At 42.5% G+C, this 18,119-nt stretch overlaps 1 long non-coding RNA gene across 1 annotated transcript in view; it reads right to left on the bottom strand.

Moving 5' to 3' along the window:
* LOC310848006 overlaps window positions 1-17,477 on the bottom strand; it is a 59,377-nt gene extending 41,900 nt beyond the window's left edge. The window contains exons 1-2 of the long non-coding RNA XR_014566125.1: window positions 17,441-17,477; window positions 8,329-8,458 (exon numbers count right to left, since the gene is read on the bottom strand). This is a non-coding gene — a long non-coding RNA (uncharacterized lncRNA). The remainder of the gene's footprint in view (window positions 1-8,328; window positions 8,459-17,440) is intronic.
* Window positions 17,478-18,119: the final 642 nt, after the last annotated feature.

The raw sequence follows: 18,119 nt of genomic DNA on the forward strand, positions 1-18,119 counted from the left end.
CAAGTTCATGCCAATTGCAATTGTAGAGCATCTGTTGTGCATATGCAAAAGGACCCAGGTTCAAAATCCCAGCATCTCCAGGTAGGCTTGGGAAAGACTCCTGCCTGAAACTCAGAAAAGCCAGTGGTGAGCTAGATAGATTAATGGCTTGATTTGGTATAAGGCAGCTTCCTATGTTCCTTGGTTCTCATGTACACTTTGTGTTCATGGTGTAGCACTTGAACTCAGTTTTGCTAGGAGGAGAAAAGCAACCTATGTCATGACTTCAGATATGCAGAGCGGGTTATTGTCTTCCTATAGAAGGAATATAACAAGAAAATCATTACTCCAGTACCACCTAATAATTAAGTCCAGTACCACCTAGTGACTAAAACTGGGAAAGGGTACAGGAAGTCAGAAGACCAGAACAGGCCCACCAACCTCCTACCATATTTTTAATGGCTGCTGTGAAGCATTATTTGCCAGTCTTCCTCCTTCCTTGGACATCTGTCACCTTTGGAAGACACACTGATCATCACCACTTTGGATCCCACTGACACTCACAAGTCCCTTCCAAATCAAGGAAGTAGCGGGGAACTTCACAGAAACCATCGCAGGCAAGCAAACAGCACAAAACTTCACCACAAGCACAAGTAACTTGAAGCAACTAAAACCATTGAAATTTTGATGTGGTTTGTGTGTAGAGCAGGAGGGAGAGTGGGAGGGAAACCTGATTTTTGCTAGTTAGAAGAGGAGGAGATGTGACTGGAAGATGAATTGGTTGCAGTTTTAATAGTAGCATTTAAATGGCAAATCCTTGAAATGCACACACACACACACACACACACACACACTTTGTGTGTTTAAATAGCAAACCAGTGAAATTTTGATGCAGTTTTTCTATATGAGAGATGGGAGTGCTACTGAACAAAGAGAAGAGTCAAATTTGTTGCTCTGTCTACTTTTCCCTCTGGTCCCACTGACCTCTATAATGCAACTCCTGAAAGGTCACAGGACAATGCTGCCCTCGGGCTGAAAAGGGTTCCGCACCTCTGGATTAAACTATCCACACATAATCCATGCATGCAGTCTGTTCAGAACCCCGTGGAGAGTTGGAAAGCACCATTGCTTTCCAATCTGAATTGTAATGAAAAAATGTGGGCTTCTAAAACCCAAAACATGGGGAATGCTCTCAAACTGAATTTGGAAATGTTGAAACTAGAACCCGGGGCTTTGGTTTCAAACAGGAAAAAACATTAATCATTCAGAAACAAAAACCAGTGATACAAATATAATTCAAATTGATGTTACAGTCTAGCTTGACTTCATTTTTTAAAAACAATAAGTGAAGGACAGCATGAGAGGTGAAAAAGCAATGTCGCTATCCTTTCTACATGCTCGTTTGAAAGACACATTTGATTTGGCATTTTCCATAACAAAAGAGCATTTTCATATATATGGCTCTCCCCTCTCTCTCTCTCTCTCTCTCTCTCTCTCTCTCTGTGTGTGTGTGTGTGTGTGTGTGTGTTAGATTAACTCAGAATGTTTTGTTAGGATAAACTCATGTATTTCAATAAAACATTTTCTAGAACAAACTTTGCTTACGTTACACTATATATTTCAAAAACTTGATAGTTGCCAATCTCAGCCTAGGAGACTATTGGTGCACAAACAATGAACTCTGTTAGAAAACAATTAATTAGCCTTGCAAAAACCAGAAAGTGATACAGGTCAGATAAGGGTTTTGTTGGCAGAATGTTAAAGAAGCTTGCAACAACTGTTTGTGCTTTGTTTGGGTCTAGCTAGTTCTCCCCCCCCCCTCCCACCGCTGCCGCCTTCCCTCCCTCCTTCTTCTTGACTGTTTCAGGAGTACTGTACTATGTTCAACTCAAATATTAACCACTCATATTTTGTTCTTCATACGTGGGTGAAAAGGATCTAGAGGAGGCCTCCAAGTCATTTATAGCAGTTACAGTTTCAACCTTTTGTGGCTGAAAGTTCAAACTAGGCTTGGAGAAGGTTACAATTCCCGGTTCTTCTCTGAACCTTTTCCAGACAATCCAAATGCCAAACGTAAGCAAAAGGAGCCTAGTAATCTTGCCAGAAGTATCTTTCTGTGATTTATGGAACTTCCTGCTTCTCCTCAGGCAAAACCAGGAAGTCAGAAATAGTGGTTTGGTGTTTTTTTTAACTATTAAAAGTCTTTAAATGCTAAAGTGTTCATAGATTCAGCCTTAGAGTGAACTTTTTGGTCTGGTTTTGTTTTATTTGTGCGTTGTCAGCAATTGGGTGATTATTATAACATTATCCAAGTGGTGTGTCCTTCATATGACAATCAATAGTTTAATATTGATTTTAAAATATATAAACCATGATGGAAGGCAGAGGGATCTAAACGGTAGCCCTACAGTTGTTGCTTTCATGAAGACTCCAACTGCCATCAGGTAAGATGGGAGTTCTAGTCAAGTAAAATTTGAAAAGCCACAGGTGAGATACCCATGTGGTCCTTATTTAGTATATGTGAGAGATATTCCTGGGAAAGGCTGGCCACCTATACAACACCAAAAAAGAAGATAAGGGAAGTCACATATTTACATAAACGTGGCATATTCTAATTTATATTCAGTATTTCTCCACCCCCATCGTTCAGCCTGGACACTTAGGTCCAGCTCTGAGGGCCTTCTGGCAGTTCCCTCACTGTGAGAAGCGAAGTTACAGTGAACCAGGCAAGAGGGCCTTCTCAGTAGTGGTGCCCACCCTGTGAAGCGCCCTCCCATCAGATGTCAAGGAAATAAACAACTATCTGACTTTTAGAAGACATTTGAAGGCAGTCCTGTTTAGGGAAGTTTTTAATGTCTGATGTTTTATTGTATTTTTAATATTTTGTTGGAAGCTGCCCAGAGTGACTGGGGAAACCCAGTCACATGGGTGGGGATATAAATTATTATTATTATTATTATTATTATTATTATTATTATTAATCAGCTCATTTTTTGAAAGAATTACTGTATCTTAAATAGAAATTCCCACTATGGTGAGATGTAAAAGTAATCAGGTAACTTGTGTGACTGCTCAGTTTGCTCTCCAAGTAGGTAAAAAAGGTAAAGGACCCTTGGACAGTTAAGTCCAGTCAAAAGTGACGATGGGGTGTGGAACTCATCTCACTTTTCAGGCCAAGGGAGCTGCCATTTGTCCACAGACAGCTTTCCGAGTCATGTGGCCAGCAAGACTAAACCGCTACTGGTGCAACGGAACACCGTGATGGAAGCCAGGGCACACGGAAATGCCGTTTACCTTCCCACCACGGTGGTATTTATTTATCTACTTGCACTGGTGTGCTTTCAAACTGCTAGGTTGGCAGGAGCTGGGACTGAAGAATGGGAGCTCACCCCGTTGCACTGATTCGAACTGCCAACTTTGACCGGCAGTCCCAAGAGGCTCAGTGATTTAGACCGCAGCGCCACCCATTCTGTTGACAAGCAAATTCAAGGACCCTACTCTCTTTCCTTGTCTAGGCAGACCCTCAAACAGAGTTCAAATAGAGTATTGTGTAAAGTAGGACACGTGCTATTTTGCTCTGGACATCCCTTCACATGGACAGCTATGCTTGTGGGCTGTCCAACTCATGCTATTCCTTGTAAGCTGTGTTGATAGCTGGGAGTGACCACATGTCTAAGCAACCTAAGCAAGCATACAGCAGCAGTGAGCATTTTAAAGGGCCAAATGCCATGTATATTCTTCAAGTATATTGGGCATGAACACAGCCCAACATTTGTTTAACAAAAAGACCCATAGAAACCTCCAGTTCATGCAGCTGGAATACTGCTATAAAGCATCAACTCACTTTATCAAAAAGGAATAGGAAATGTATCGTAGTTCCTACTCATACCCCAAACTGACAGATTCTGCTTTTTGTCTAGGTGTCAGCTCTTCAACTACAAAAAGGCCAGGCTCACTCCCTCCTCACTCACCCCTCTTTCCCTAGGCTCTGCACTAGCCCTAGCCCTACTGAGCTTGCAATATAGCTAGCTACTACCCAGAAGTCATTCTCATCCATCACTCTGGCTAACAATGACAGTCTCCTGCCGGACTGGTTCTTACTGCTCTGGCTCCGTTGATGTCACTGACAATAGACAGACACATTTGTCATAATTATGGGGCGGGGGAACCTCCATTAATTGGAAAGCATGTTGCTTGGCCTTAAGTCAGCACAGCTATCGATGTCAGATCGGTGTGCAGGAACCCCCTGGGGAGTTTGTGTCCAAGAGGAAATGGAACAGCTTCCAAGAAGCCAAAGCAGCTGCACCCTGTCATCTTGATGAAAAGCAATCTTCTTCAACAATAGACTCCAAGCATTTGTCCTCCTGTAGAGACATTACAAGTGGGATGTCCTTCAGCTCTGTGTTTGTATATCTCACGCCTGCCAGTTCTGGGACCTTTCACATCAATCAGTATCATAGTTTTAACCGGGTTCTGGTAGAGAGAGAATCTAGGGCCAAGACGTTCCAAAAAGCTTTGAGAAAAACAACACCACATAGTTGTGTTTGGCACATGGTGCATTGGAAGGATGGACATGAATGAGTTGGGCAGATCTTCTCGAGGACTAATGCCTTCAGTTGAAAGAAGAAATTGTGCTGGCAATAAGGCAGCTGGTAAAAAGTATGACAGCCTGGTGACACCATCCTGTTGATAATCACAAGTGTCAGAGAGAGCTAGGCCCTCACTTAGTTGTGTTGTGATCTTAACAAACTTGCTAATAAGTTAGCATTAAAGTCAAGCTGCCCATGTGTTCTCTTGGAACTTTTTGGAGGGTTTAAAAGCCTAGCTCCAGTGATCAATTGGAGCCCAGGTGGCAAAGATCCTTGATTTCTTTGGGAGAAAATTGGCATATGATTTACAATGTCCCAAGGCTCTCTGCTTTTGAAACTCAACTCCAAATCCTTCTCACAAACAACACAGCCTCAATTCCCTTCCTTTAGGGAGAGTAGAGGCAGCTTTAACTGCAGAGTAGAAGCTTATTGGAAATGTAAAATGAATACCTAATAACAGGGCTATTTAGGAGAGCAATTCAGAGCTGCCGAAAGCTGATTTATATCAGTCCATTGATTACTTGTTGGAGACTTACAGAATCCTGAATTTTTGATGGAGTTTTACTAGCACTACTTTTATTGTTTCTGTTGTGCTATAGAGCAATTTTATCATCAAGGCCTCCACCCTCCCCCCCCCCTTCCCATATCCTATCCAAGTGGTACATGGACACTTAGAGCATTTTTTTCACCACAGTGAAACACTTTAACAAAAGAAATGCAAAAGTATCCTTTCAGCTTTTAAAAACAGAATTTTCAAGGAAAAACAGGCAGGAAAAGATCTGAGCATTTACTATTTTGGACTCATATTATAGTTGAATGGAATATATTTGAAGAAAGGGTTGTTGCCCAACACAAATAAGAAGCCCTGTCTATTCTCTTCAACTTCGGCTTGGCTAGTGGGCAGGACCTGCCACTTGAAACATCACAGCATATTTTTAAAAATACAGCAGGAAAGTTCTTATACCATTTTTCTGGGGCTCATACTGACCACAATAAAATCTGACATGTATGCAATGAGTTGCATTGGATCCAGAGGTCTTGTGAATGGGTGCTCACAAAATGTCCCACTCATGGGAAACAATTGTATTGGCCTTTCTTGCCATTTATTCTTTCCCCTGCAGATCCCTGAAAATCTGCTCTAGAGTCTGGAGGGTTGGAGGTAGAGGTGGATGAATCTCTAAGTTTTGTTTCCCCTCAGTTTCTTATTTTTCGAATCTCAAATTCAGTTCTCCGCATTACCACATGTTGGTGAATAATTATTTCAAAAGGTCTTAAGACAATTCATCAGTGAACTTCTAATATGCATTTGATTATATGCAATTTTGCCTAATATGCAAATTTATGCAAAACAATACAGTGGTACCTCGGTTTAAGAACAGTCCGGTTTAAGAATGATTTGATTTACAAACTCTGCAAAACCAGAAATAGTGTCTTGGTTTGAGAACTTTACCTTGGTCTAAGAACAGAATCCGAACAGTGGAAGGGCACTGGCGGTGGGAGGCCTCATTAGGGAAAGTGCACCTCGGTTTAAGAACGGATTTGGTTTAAGAACAGACTTCCGGAACGGATTAAGTTCATAAACCGAGGTGCCACTGCATTGCCAAATATGTAGTTGGACTCCAGTTCCCATCACCCCTGACCATGTTGCCTGGAGCTAATGGGAGCTGGAGCCCAACAATTTCTGGAGCACTACAGGTACCCCACAAAGTGTGGATGTTTAGTCCTGCTTCTTTGTCCTCAGAGTATGTAAAAATAAAAAACTTAATGCACCAGCCCCCCACATGTTCCTGTAAGGGCCATTGTGGGGGAAGATAAAGTATCTAATTTCGCAACTTAGCCGGGAGGTAACCTTGAAAATGAGCTAAGAAGTACTTCATGCTTTCAGGCCATCCAAAGTAAAGAATAAGGCCCACATTTACAAAGAGAGTGAAGTCAAAATGCCTGACAGCACACTGAAACAAAGGTTAGGCCTTTTAGAGGAGTAAGACAGAAGCAGATCAGTCAAGGGTTAACAACATCAAAGTTGTTACAGCTCTTTATGACTGCAAAACCAGCACAAAGCAAAGGGGGAGCAGAGAAAACAAAGGCTTCAAGGTGTCAGCAAAATAATAAAGAAACAACAACCAAATGAGAGGGATCAAAGAGTCCTGGCCTATAGCCCAGGCAAGGCACAGGAGCACAAGGACATGCTTTGCTCAGCTCCGTAGAATCACTCTTGAAAAAGTTTCCTTTGATGGTGGCAAAGGGTGGGAGGAGGTAAACAACAGCAGCAGAATTCGAATGAAAGACACTCTCCCCTCTCAAAACCACTTCCTCTGGAGAAGTACTCTGAGCTATGCAGAGCAGGTTGGGCTCCTTAAGCAAGTTATCTTCATTGATTTTCTCTGCTTCCTGCTTTTGCAGCAGTTTTATTTTTCCACAGCTGTTTAGCTTTGGGGTATCACATTTTTTTCTGTTTTGAAAGGGGGAGTTAATGGGGTCTAGAGACCACAAGGACTTAAGAGTAATTGCTCCTTTGCATTTGCAGGTAAGACTCCAGAGGAGCTTCCATATAGCATCTGTTTGCAGCAAGATGTCCCTAGTCCTAAGATTTATTTTTTAAAGACAGTGCTGTCTGCTCCTTCATATGTGCTGCAGTCCAAGGGTGTGTTTTTAGGGGGAGGTTGAAACTCAGAGAAGCTTAATGGGTTTGTAATCCTGTGCCAAGCAATAGGACCCAACATATTTCATGGCTGAGCAGATAATACTCCTCAGACATCTCCCAACAGGGTTGCCAACTTTTGAATCTGGCTCTGTAGCTACTCACTTTGCAGCAACGAGCAGGTTAAACTTCTCATTTATCTTCATGCCATGAAAAGCTTCATGGGCTAATTCTTCATGGGCTAATACAGGGGCTAGATGCAGAAGAGGACAGGTGGTCCTGTATCTCCAGTAGGTGATTGATTAATTGTGTAATTTCTATCCTGCTTAATATATTAGAAACATCTCTAAGCAGTGCAGAGAAAACTGAAGCAACATGAGAGAACTTACTTTTTTTTAACAAAAATACAAAAATGACATATAAAAACGCTACTAATATATACAAATCAATATCAATTCATTTTCCTTTGGACACACCCTCCCTCTCAGCCACTGGGTTCTGACTCTGGGTCTAAACAAACACTCAGCTACCCACAAAGTCACACAACAAGAAGAGTGCTTGGAAACAGCAGTAAAGGTAAAGGTACCTCTGACCGTTAGGTCCAGTCGCGGATGACTCTGGGGTTGCGCGCTCATCTTGCTCTATAGGCCAAGGGAGCCAGCGTTTGTCCGCAGGCAGCTTCCGGGTCATGTGGCCAGCATGACAAAGCTGCTTCTGGCGAACCAGAGCAGCGCACGGAAATGCCGTTTACCTTCCCGCTGAAGCAGTACCTATTTATCTACTTGCACTTTGATGTGCTTTCGAACTGCTAGGTGGGCAGGAACAGGGACCGAGCAACGGAAGCTCACCCCATCGTGGGGATTCAAACTGCCGACATTCTGATTGACAAGCCCTAGGCTCAACAAGAAGAGTTCTTGGACTTGGAAACAACAAACATCACCCTAATGTTCACTCTATTAGGGTAGCTTTTTTGGCAAAATTGCAAGGTAGCTGGTACTTCCTCAGGCTGCCCACACTTGTGTCCCAATCAGCTGCACTCTCCCCACCCAGTTCCAGATGCAGCAGGGCTGTTGAGTTTTCCAAGGGGTCCAAAGGATTAAAAAGGGTCCATCTACTCACAGCTCTTTCTTCACCCTCTGCCCTTGCCGCTGCTTCCTCCTCCAATTGCATTTGTTGGCATCCGTCGACCTCGGGAGACAATGGAATAATGTGCCTTTTGGGATAAAGTCAAACTGTGGGAGAGCTGTAGCTGTAGAGACCAATATGGGAGAGAGATATTTTGTTTCAGTTGGGGAAGATGAAGGCGTCCACTTTTGCTATTAAAGATGCACCAGCGTGTTTCTTCTCTCTGATACACAGCCTGTCTGCCTCCAGGCACTGCGGTCATCTGCAAGGGAGTCCCAAATGGCAGGGTTAGTGTTGCCTGTCTTCATGTCACATTTGCAGACATCCTTGTAATGCAGAGTTGGTTAGAAGAGAATTCTGCACAGTTGTGAGGAGGGATTTTGGGTGTGGATTGCATGACAAGCTATAACTGCAGAATTTCCCTCTTGTACCCAGCTCTGAAAGGTATGGGAATCCTCTCCTTTCTTGCATCTGGCCACTCTGTGATTGCCAAATATGCTATTAAATGCACAATAACAGGCCAGGCCACTTTTACTCATGAGCTGTCAATGCTTCTCGCAATGTTTCTGAAGTTTTAAAAAATAACCATCTAGTTTAAAAAAGGCTGACTACAGAGTCAAATGCCTTGTGAGTATAAAGTTTTGGCTCCCAAACGCTGCAAACCCAGAAGTGGGTGTTCCAGTTTGCAAACATTCTTTGGAACCTGAACCTCCGACGCGGCTTCTGATTGGCTGCAGGAGCTTCCTGCAGCCAATCGGAAGCTACACCTTGGTTCTGAACGTTTTGGAAGTCGAATAGACTTCCGGAACGGATTCTGTTCGACTTCCAAGGTACGACTGTACTCTAAATAAAATAAATTCTGTTATATAAATAAAATATTTATTATTTATACTTGGAACCCAGGCATCATGAAATGGTTCTAGGGTAGGTCACAAAATTAAAATAGGTACAATGGAATATTAAAATAAAATCATAAAACTAACCAGTGAAAACAGCAGCACAAACACAAGAGGTGTTGCTTTGGATTGTGGCTACTAGCTAGTATCTATTGAACAGATACATATATTAAATTCAGTATCAGTAGTGATGATGAAAGTCTCTTCCCCTCCCCTCACCACCGCCATCCTTCCTATTGTGTCATGTGCAAAGAGACAAGGCCACAAAAAGGTTGCCAACCAGCCAACAACAGCCTGCTGGTCTGCTTCTGTCCCTTAAGCCGAGGTTTCACCAGCAGAAATCAGCAGATGAAGCTTTTCAAAGCTAAACCCGATCCCCTGCTCATACTGCTGTTAGAGACAAAGCTACAGTGGCTGGTTGAAAAATGGGCAACCCCAGTCCACAGCAGCCTATTATCTTTGATAATCTTCCAATGGTTTTTTTCAAGAACTAAAGCTGAGACAAACAGAAACGAGGGGGATATCTGACTGTAACAATATAGTGCAATGGTGGGAAATATCCTTCTCTCCCCCGCCCCTCTGCCTCTCCCCTCTGCCCACTAGCCAACTCCTTTAATCTTTCATTTGTCAATATTGCCCTCCAACTGATGGAGTCTTCACTCCCCTGCTTCCTCTTTCTCCTTACCCTTCCACCCACCCACACAGATTCTGCCCTCTGAACTGAGGCAATGATCCATTCCCTGTGATTAAATTAGCGTAAGTAATAAGATATCATAGAACTGATTGATTTCCCCAGCAATGGTTATTAACCAGCTCAATTCAGAGGCAAGCAGGGCTATTATTCTAAACATTGATTCCAGAACAGGACTGCAGGAGAGCTTTTCAAATGCCACGAATAACCGGAACACAAACCTCTATATGAGCTATAAGCAAAGGATGGGCTTCTTCTTTCTTCTACTGCATGTGTTGTCAGCATCCACCTCCCATCAGCCCCAGCCAGCATTGCCAATGGTCAGGGAGGGTGGGAGGTGCAATCCAGCAACATCCATAGAGTCGCAGGCTCCCCATCCCTGCTTTGCAGGAACTACACTGAAGAAACATTGACTGTGTACCCACCATACATTTAAAGTGCATGTACCCAATCCTGGGAACTGTAGTATTTAAAGGTGCTGAGAACTGTAACTCTGTGAGGAATAAACTACAGTCCCTGTGATTCTTTTTGGGGGGGTGGTGTTTAAAATGTACATTCAATGTATTGTGTATGCACAGCCTGTTTCTGAGTTTGATGACTACCAGAGGCAAACAGAGTACTGGGAGATGTCACACATTGGCGCATATGGGCCATTGCACATTGAGGGGTGTGAGGCCCATCAGCTGCCTGAGTGTGAAGCCCAGCTGAGGCACCTGTGAGATTAGAGACATTGAAAAATTCATGATCAACAACCAACATCTAGGCTGTTAGGACCACAGCATGGATCTACAGAATGAAAACCAACTTGGTCACTATGTCAAAGAGGCACGTCTAGAAGTGTACTAGTTCTTGAGACCAAGAGATTAAGAACAGCCATAAACTTAGTAATTAGAAATGTCCACACATCACTGATCTGGGCCCAAGACAGTACAAACTTGTTTCAATACACACACACACACACACACGCCATCGCCTGTTTTGAACAATTGACACATACACACAAATACATTTTCTGTTTTGAGAAGTTTGGGATTGATTGGGATCCTTGAGCTGTTTTTACTTCCCTTTGTTTAAGCATCTTACCTTTCTGGCTTGCTGAGTTGTATCTGTAGATAGGCAAGAAAGTATGACATCGCATATATAAATTTTACATAAGTGTCTTTCAGACTAGGAATGGGTGAATCTGTCAATTTTTGTTTTTCTCAGATTCTCATTTTTTCAATCAAGATCTGTTCTCCATATTTCGAGATCAGTTTGCAATTTGTTTTTTACTAAAACAAGTTGTCATGAAAATTCATCAGCATTTTAGTACAAATTTCTCCTAAGATAAGCATTTTAATATGCAATTTAACCTAATTTAACCAATTTAACCTGAACACTTCTGTTCAGCAAGTTTCTCTACTATAACACATTTTTGTATGTTGCTTTCACGAATATATGCACTTATTGCACACTTTACCCTAGTGTGTGCATTTTTATACGCAATATTTTGCTGGCGAAATGAACTACAAAATTCAGAGAACTGCAAATTTTGACGAATGATTTCAGTCTTTATGGTCCTGGATCACTGTTTTGATTATCAGAGGCCTAAATTGTTTACTGGCTCCTATAAATCATATCCATGAGATCTCATTGTTCCTGATTTATTGTGATGCTTTTCCCTGCTACCAATCAAAATCCACACCATGTTGTCTCCTCCTTCCTGTCCATAGGAAGTACCAGCATGCACTAAGGAGCTATGGGGCATGCAGGTCTTAAGACAGTATGCCATACCAGGTGGCACACCTTTCTCTTTCTCAAGCTTCAATTCCTAGAGCAGAGCTGGAGAACTTGCAGTTATTGGAATACAAATCCCATCAGTCCCAGTCAGCATGGACCAACGGGAGAGACCAACTGGTGTGACTTAACAACCACCCTGTTAAAAAGTGGGTCCCTGTGATGGGGGTAGCCAATGTGATGCCTCCATATGGTATTAGATAGCAGCTCTCATCAGCCCTAACCCAGGCATGGTTGGGGGGTGGGTGGGAATTATAGTCTAGTAACCAGAGAGGGCACTGTATTGGCCACCCCTGGTCTCTGAGATTGGCTCCCGAGATCAGCCCCCTGAAACAGAGAAACTATCCCTGAAGTAGAGAGAGAAAAGGAGCCATGCACTGAAGTAATTAGAAACACTAAGTGGTAATACATTCCCCTAGCTGTACATTTGTAGCTCCATCAGCGGCTGTTCCCTTCCCATCCAATATCATTCTCTTTTCCCTTCCCCGCCCCATTCTAGAATTCAAAATGAAATGCATTTTGCTTTAAAGAATCTCTGAGAGTATGTGCATGCCTATGGGACTTTTTCAAGTCACTTATTTGTCTGAATGCCATTGATTTTCCTCCTAATTGATATTCACTATGCTAATTTCCCTCACAAATCTCACACACTATTGATCAAAAAGTAATAAACTCTCCAGCAAACAAAACAAGCATTATTGCAATGTTGGGAAAACATCATTTAATATCAATACCATATTTACAATTATCTTTAACCCAAATTTCACCTGTGATGCAATGCATAATCAAAAGCAGAGGGCTAGAGACATAATGTTTGTGTATTTGTGTGTTTTAAAGTCTTTTGCTGGACTATATCATATTGTTCAGTAAATGGAGGGCTGGACTAGGACAAATGTAAGTAACCCTTTATGTAACATATACCATGATGTTATTACACTAATCAGTCTCCTCATTTTTCCTCATTTATTTTTTTTAGGCTCAACAACCATAATTTTGGAGCTTTGTGACAAAGGGCCACATTGATGGTCAGCCACCCTTTTGGGGGCCACATGGCAATGGCGGGCATGCCCAATATATGCTTACCCAGGCCACAAACAACACACACACATTTACCATTCATACATACCACTCATGCACACTCTCCCCACATGCAGCAAACCCATCTTATATGGAGGCACACAACTCTCTTCCACACTATCACATGTAGGCACACTCGGAGAAACACACTATCCATTCTTCTTTTCCATTCTCTCTCTCTCACACACAGCTATCTCATGCTGTCTCTGCATGCTCTACAAAGTCACACCGCTGGGATGGCGGGGAATGGGGTGGAAGGGCAACATTGCTTTTCACTTTTCACAGAATGATCTGTGAAGATTAAGAAGTCAGAGTTTCCTGGAACAAAGCAAACATGATTGCAATGTTGGGAAAACATCATTTAATATCAATACCAGCTCTGCAGTGGGGTGGAGGGAAATGCTGCCTTTTACTCTTCATCTTTAAAGAGAAATGCTCTATCTCCCTAATCTCTGCACTGCGGTGCTCAGTGTTGAGATTCTGAGAGGAAGCCTTCCGCCTACTCTTTAAAGAGCAATTGCCTCACCATGTCTCCACATATTCTTGAATGGAGTTACTGTGGGAACACCACTGACCTTGGCCACAGAGCCTGTCTTGTTTGTGCAAGGGATGTGGCTTTCTAACATGGTTCAAACCTGGCCAGTGTCTGATATGTGAGGGGTTCTAACTTGAAGAGGTTCCAGGCACTTACCAGTTTCCTTGGAATAAGAGACTGTGGTGTCTTTATGATATATGATGTATTTCTTTTATGATATATTTACTCATATAAACAACCTGAGCCTACGATGGAGGGGCTCACAGCATTAACACTCCAATAAGTTCTTGCTTCTCCCATAGTCACAGCTCTGGATTCAAGCAGAAATCAGGCATGGTTCTGTCTCTCAGCTGCCCAGCCTGTAGCTTCTAGCTTGCACACCTCAGCTGCTGGTCTTTCTAACTAACAGACAACTGAGGTAGTGGCACCACTCATTTGTACTCTGGCACAGAGCCACTTCCTGTTTTACCTTAACAACCATACATGAATTATTACCAATAAACTTCCAGGCTATTCCAGAAATTCTGGATCCAGGAATTGGAAAGAACTCAAATACAGCCTTCCCTCCCACCCCCAACCTCACCACCAACTCACAACATTATTAACAGTTAGTGTCAAGGTGCCATTAAACATCTCATTTTTAGAGAAGACTAACATGGCTTTCATTTTATACAGAAAAATCAAGTCTCTTTTTATCTTTATCCATGCACTGAAATGCCTCCTTTTTCACTTATTACATATATAACATTATACATTGTAGTTTGCACAGGATTTTGGAGCCAGCTCTCCCCTTCTTGCTGTCTACAAAGTTCTGGATAACTGTTCTTGACTTTTCCATCCTCTGCTTTCAAACTCGTCCACCTAAATTCTCCCAACTGCAACCACATTCGCTTTGAAAGAAACACTCAGCTAAAGAGACCGGGGTGGTGGTGGGGAATTCTTCAAGCTACATGTCACCAAGTGTGATAAACACAGAAATCTGTACCGTGGGTGGATTTGCAAAAGAGAAGCTATTGAGTGTGGCCTGCCATTCAACTCTGCACCTGGCAGAGAGTGAAAACAATCCCAGTCAGCCAACCAAAATAAAAGGCTAAAGCAGGAGTGGAATCAGCATTCTCCAGGCAACTCTCGCTACAGCCCTCCTGAAGTATGGAGAAGCCCACATATGCTGAGAAGCCAGGTTTCTGTCACTATCCAAAGCAGCCCACATATGTGTGTGTGGCTTAATGGATGTATCTCTTTGCAAATGGGAATCATAACTGCAAATGAAGTTGGAATAGGACAATTCCCTTGAAATATGAACACAGGGCAGTGTTTCTCGGATTTTATGAAATCTCACACCTCCTCCAAGCTTTAAACTAGATATTCCATGTTCCTGCTCAAGTTATAAACTGCTTACATCTACATCAGGAAGAGACAACGTGGTGCCCACCAGATGTTGTTGGAATGGAAGGCCATGCTGGCTGGATTTTGTGGGAGCTGGAGTCCAGCAACATCTGGAATACACCCCGCTGGTTGCCGCTGTCCAACACTGCTCCAATACAGGCACACCTTTGCCACATCTACCTCATTTTGCCTTTCACTGCATTCCCTTCATCTGCAGCCTGAGGGAACCAGTTCCAGAGAAGAGGCACACACAATCCCAGTCCCCCCTTTCAGGAGGAGTAAGATGCACATTTGGGACTCTAGGTCCAAACTGTTTATATGAGAATTACCAGAAAAGCAGTGCTTCCCCACTGGCATTTCTGCACACTTTCCCATCTGATTGCCAATAGGCATATGCTTTCTTCAGGGATTTGTGGTAGTACATGTGAATGGGGCATGTGGGAGTTAGCTCTGCCCTCTCTAGACTGGCCACACTCCTAAGCCAATGCACAATCAACAACTGGGTTCAAAAAGTCCATTCATCACCACATGAATGGTATCCATGATGAGGATGTGAATGTTGCATGCAATGAAGGTGAACACCTTCAGACTCAGGCAACTGCATGTTGGCTTGAGCATGTGGCAAAGGTGTGCCTGTATTGGATATTCCATCCTCCATGCTCTTTTAGACAAGTGTTGACACCTTCAAACTGAAGATTAAAATTTAACAATCCCACCTGGTCTTGGCTGAGTCCTTGATCATCCCCCCTCCCTTTATATCCAATTTTTGGTTCTTTCTGAAAAATGCAGGAAAGACACACTTCTGAAATTAAATATGTATATCATAGCATATTACAAAAATAAGTTCTGAAAACAACACCAGCTCTTTCTGGTAGAAGTGCCTTGATGACCATGATGAAAAATTCATTTGTCTCAATGACGGGCAGAATCTGAGACCAGGAGAAAGAGACAGTGGAAGAAGATTGGAAGAAATTTAAGGACTATCTTAATAAATATTACAAGATTAAAGAATGTTAGAATGACATGGACTTAAAAATATTGGTTTTCAGAGACATTAGAGTAAGAAAAGGAATGGAATTAGTAAAAAACCTTTGGGAAATAAGGGAATGGAGTTGCTGATGGGATAATGAAACTAGAATACAAAATGGTGAGGTATGAGGAAGTCGGGGAAATAAGGTTGAGAAAATAAGTTTTGAAATTATACTTGTTGTTTTTTGTTTGTGTTTGTTTTCATTGTAGTTGTTTTGTACTTGTATGTTTTTATTGGAAAATTTAATAAATATTACTTTTAAAAAAAATCATTTGTCTCAAAGAGTTAAATTTTACCACCTTTATTCTCAACCTTGATCCAATGGATGTAACTAATGGTTGTTCCAAAGACCACATTTCTTTTCCCAACCAGCTAGATTACACTGGAAGCCAGTTTTATATACCCAGCACACTGCAGTCTAGCTAAAAAGTTAACTTCCGTGTAGTTTAATAGCACGAAATGTTCTGAAATCTCAGCCCAAGTTACAAAAGGCTGCCTACTATTATTTTGTTCTTAGCGTACTAGGAAATGAAGTGTGTGGGTTTTGGATTTGAGGATCCAGGCCATCTGCTAAACCTATTGGAGGGTTTCTGTGAATTCTAATTTACTGTCAATTTAAAAATAGCCTTGACATTACCCTGTCATTTTCTGTAAATTATATATTATTTTGCTTGCCATTTTTAAATATTATAGCTCTTCTCCTCTGGTTTAATTTAGACTCCTTATCAAATGCACCGATACAGCTCCCCCATCGTAGAAACCAATATTCTTCTCCCCTCCCCACCCCCACTACTATTGTGTGTTAATAGCTATTAAGCAGCTAATGCACTTGGAAGTTGGAGAAAGCACCAAGGAGAGGCGGGGAGCAGCTCTCCTGTTAAGACTGAACATGAAGTGCTTGGAAATATTTGAAACTTGGCTGTAATCCTCAAACCACTTGCTCTGGCACAGTTGAAGAGGGTGCTCCAGGATAAGTGATTTGATGACTGCCGTTTCTACAGCGATGGAGAAAGGCCACGTTTATACTGAAGGGGTGGCATAAGTTAATTGCTCAATTATCCCACGATCGCATGCCAGCCTTTGGCATACTGCTGCTGCACTTTCCAAGCAGAGAGCCCTACAGCTGATATAAAATAAATATGCATTATAAGGAGTTTGCAGCAATTAATGTGCTGCAGCCTCTCCCAGTGCCAGATGCACACCCTCAATACCAGTCAGTGGGTGCCGAATTCAGAGCGCAGAGCAGAAGCCAATACAGTACTCAGCCAGCCAAAGGTGAAATTGTTAGTTTGAGTGGTCACACAACTGAAACAGATCAATGGAGGCAGGGGAGCACTTAGAGAGAACATTCTCCCTCTCCTTTCCATGTCTCAGAACACATGTGATAATGCTTCAGAAGCAGCTATATTTCTGGCCAACTCACAGGTTTTATTGTTCCTTGAAAAGCTATTGCTTTAACTCGCATGCCAAAGGCACAAATCTCCTTGCCTCAAAAAGAAAAAGAGTTGCTTTAGCAATAATATTGCTAAATATATATATATTAAAATGTATACAGCGGATTATGCTCTTGGGCTTAGACAAATTCAATGGTTACTAGTCATTGTGACTATATATTACCTGCAGCATCAGAGACAATGTGCCTTGGGACACCAGTTCCTGGGGAACATGGGCAGAAGAGTGTTGTTGCACACATTGTTAAAAAAAACCTCACTTACATAACACAAATGGAGTCCAGAGGGAAAAGCCTTGATTACTGAAGAAGCTGAACAATCCAGTTCATAATGAACAGGCCTTGCACATAGCATGTGTTATCTCAATGAGCTTCATGCTAAGCAACACCCACACCCACACACTCTCTTGGGTAGTTGACTGACACTGAGAACAAAATTAACCATTAAGTTGCACATTGAATTTTCTCTGCTGATGTCCTATTATTCTCACTAAGTAAACTTGCCAGAAGCACCACCAATGGAGCAACAACCAAAGCAGTACCCAGGGCTGGTCCAAGTGCCAGTTCAAGCACGCAAAGTCCACAACAAAGGGCCAGGTGAGAAGCAGAGTCAGATAAGTTCAAGGCTACATTTGGCATAAGCAGGGGATCCAATAACAGGCAGGGCACAGAGCTGGTACATAGACAGTGTACAGAGCTGCATCAGCAGCTATCCCAGCCAAGTACTGGGGGGCTTTTTGCTGGAGCTGCTGGAAGCACACCCCAAATTCAGCCTCCTATCCCTTCTTTCCAGAGGTTTCCTTGAGGAGTCCTTGCCTGTAGTCAGGCACTTCTCTGGATGGGGCAGGTTTCCATCAGGCATTTATGGTGAGACCTTTCCCTTGGGCTTTGAACCCATTTGGCCTCCATGTCATAAACTGAGCTTTCCTTGGGTGCGGACAGCC

The sequence above is a fragment of the Podarcis gaigeae genome, assembly GCF_964106915.1.
Source record: "Podarcis gaigeae genome assembly, chromosome: 6".
NCBI lineage: Eukaryota > Metazoa > Chordata > Lepidosauria > Squamata > Lacertidae > Podarcis > Podarcis gaigeae.